Source organism: Mangifera indica, unplaced genomic scaffold, assembly GCF_011075055.1.
Source record: "Mangifera indica cultivar Alphonso unplaced genomic scaffold, CATAS_Mindica_2.1 Un_0056, whole genome shotgun sequence".
NCBI classification, from domain to species: Eukaryota; Viridiplantae; Streptophyta; class Magnoliopsida; order Sapindales; family Anacardiaceae; genus Mangifera; species Mangifera indica.
Window position 1 is genome coordinate 94085 of NW_025401148.1, and position 3416 is coordinate 97500.

The window sequence follows — 3416 nt, forward strand, 5'->3', positions numbered from 1 at the left end:
TGCTACTCGGATAACCGTAGTAATTCTAGAGCTAATTGTCACAGGCTTATATTTTCGTAAAGGTCCTGTGCGGCACTTAGCGGCTATGTGCGCTAAGTCAGCCTAATGTCCCAAGGTGCGGAAATATTATGAAGGTGTGCGGAAGCACGAAATCGGTCCCAAAACGTACTAAGCAAAGAGCACAGAAAGGTAGGAGAGGAGAAACACAATATGCTGGATAATATCTTTGTATTGCTTAAGTGTTTTTGAGCTTTACAAGTGAGGCCTTTTATAGGCAAAGGGGAACATAAGATGCCAAATTACATTGGTATGTACAATCAATGATAATACAAGTTATCCTCCCTAGGAGGGCAGGCTTTTACAGGCTGCCTGCAGGCTGCTCTGACCATTGCATGCATGGGTGCCCAGCTGCAGAGTCTGCTGCATCCTGCCTGCATGGCTGTCCAGCTGCAGAGTCTTCTGTATCATGTCAGTCCATCTGCAAAGCCTGCTGCATGGTGCCTGCATGCCTGCTGAGTCTGCTGCTCACAGGTTTGCATCATTGCTCTGCTGCACCTTGGCTGCATGGCTGCCCTGCTGGCGGATGGCAGGCTTATGTCCCTTTTTGCTGTAAGATGGCTTGAGCAAGTGGGCTGGGCTGGTACTTGACTTTGGCTGGACTCATGGCTGCTTGAATGGGGCTGACTCAAATGTGGGAATTGGGCCAAATGAACCTCCATTGGGCTGGCGTGAATAATTGGGCTGTGACACCCTCCCCCACTCAATCCCGCAATGCCCTCATTGCGTTGGAGTAACCCTCGATGGAACTCTTCAATCGTGTCCCGAAATTGCCATAAGTCAAGTTCTGATTCCCAACTTGCTTCGGTGTCCGAAAGTCCTTTCCATTTGATTAAGTACTCTCGATGCCCCGGGTGTGTCCCTTTTCTTGGCTTGAACCTGTGGGCTAAGACTTCCTCAACTTCCCGCTCATGGGAAGCGATGATGGCTGTGGGTGCTCGGCTTGACTCACTTCGATTGGGGTCTTGCTTGTCCGGATAGAAAGGCTTCAAGAAGCTAACATGAAAAGTGGGGTGAAGCTCTAAGTAGGGAGGGAGCTTCACCCGGTAAGCATTCGGTGCAATTCTAGATTCAATGGGAAATGGCCCTTCATACCTTCGAAGCAGTCCCTTGTGCAAATGTTGAGTACGTTTAGACAAGTGAGGAAGGAGCTTTACTAACACTAAGTCTCCTGTTTCAAACTCCCGTGGCTTCCTCTTCTTGTCTGCCCACTTCTTCATTTTCTTGGCTGCTCGGGTCAAGCATGATCTTGCCAATTCTGCCTTTTCTCGCCATACTTTGGTGAACTGGAAGGCTTTTGGAGCTTTGCCTTCATATGAGGTAGCCCACGTTTGTGGTGTTACGGTTGTCGCCCAGTTGCAAGCTCAAAAGGGCTAGTCCCTGTGGATTCACTCCTCTGCAAATTGTATGAAAATTGGGCAATGTCTAGCAATTTAACCCAATCTTTCTGGTTAGCGCTCACGTAGTGGCGCAAATATATTTCCAGCAAAGCGTTGATGCGCTCGGTTTGCCCGTCACTTTGAGGGTGAAAGGTAGTAGAGAAGTTGAGAGTGGACCCCAAAATTTTAAATAATTCAGTCCAGAAATGACCTGTGAATCGGGCGTCTCTGTCGCTCACGATGGTCTTTGGTAGTCCCCAATACTTCACTACGTGTCGGAAGAAAAGTTGGGCAGCGTCGTGTGCATCAATGTTATGTGGTGCGGGGATGAAGACAGCATACTTACTGAACCTGTCTACCACGACTAGGACCTTGCTGCATCCTTCCACCTTTGGGAAACCTACGATGAAGTCCATTGAGACACTCTCCCATGGTCTCTCGGGGATGGCTAAGGGCTGTAGTAAACCGGCTGGATGGTTCTGCTCATTCTTGTCTTGTTGGCACACAAGACAGGTCTTCACGTAAAGGTCCACTTCATCCCGCATCTGTGGCCAATAATACGAATGCTCAATGAGTGCTCGGGTGCGCTGTGATCCTGGGTGTCCTGCCCATGTAGAATCATGGCACTCTTTGATTATTTCTTTCCTCAGTCCGCCCCATCTTGGCACGTACAATCGTTCTCCCTTGGTGTGCAATAGACCGTCCCGTAGCCAGAACCTTCGGGTCTTCCCTTGGCTTGCCAATTCACACAAACTCTTGGCTTGGGGGTCATGTTGGATACCTTCCTTGATCCTGTCCACCATGGGGGATTGCGGCATTGTGAGGGCAGCAAGCTCAGCTCTTCTGCTCAATGCATCTGCTACTAGGTTGGCCTTGCCCGGTTTGTACTCCATCACAAAATCGAACTCAGCTAACAAGGCTTGCCATCGGATCTGTTTAGGCGTGAGCTTTTTCTGCTTGAGGAAATAGCTTGTGGCTACATTGTCGGTCTTGACCGCAAACTTTGAACCCAACAAGTAGTGTCGCCACGTGCGTAGACAGTGCACCACGGCTGTCATTTCCTTTTCCTGGACAGTATAGCGATGCTCGGTTTCATTCAATTTTCTGCTTTCAAAGGCAATGGGATGTCCCTCCTGCATCAAAACACCACCTATAGCAAAGTCAGAAGCATCAGTATGGATTTCGAAAGCTTTCGAATGGTTTGGAAGCGCAAGCACAGGTTCCTCAGTCACGGCTTGCTTCAAGGCGTGAAATGCTTTCTGACATTTGTCACTCCAGTCCCATATACGCCCCTTCTTCAGTAGGTCAGTCAAGGGTGCTGCCTTGGCTGAATAGCTCTTGATAAACTTGCGGTAGTAGTTTACAAGCCCCAAAAACGATCTCAGCTCGGGTATGGTTTTCGGTGCTGCCCAGTCATGAATGGCCTGTATCTTGGCTTTGTCCATGCGTAATGTCCCAGCGCCAATAATATGTCCCAAGAAGCTCACTTCCTTCTGTGCAAAGATGCATTTCTCCTTCTTGACATAGAGTTGGTTGTCCCGTAGCACTTGAAAAATCTGTCTAAGATGTTGGATGTGCTCGGACAGTGTCTTGCTGTACACAACAATATCATCCAAATATACTACAACAAAACGGTCAAGAAAGGGTTGAAATACTTTGTTCATGAGAGTGCAGAAGGTTGCAGGGGCGTTGGTGAGGCCGAAGGGCATTACAAGAAATTCGAACGACCCATACCTGGTAACACACGTCGTTTTGGGCACATCTTCTTGAGCTATTCTGACTTGGTAGTACCCAGACCGCAAGTCTAGCTTGGTGAACCAGCGGGCATCTCCAAGCTGGTCGAAAAGGTCAGCTATGAGGGGGATTGGATATTTGTTCTTGATGGTGATGCGGTTTAGAGCTCGGTAGTCAATACATAACCTGAGGGATCCGTCGTGCTTCTTTTGAAACAACACTGGTGCTCCATAAGGTGCCTTCGAT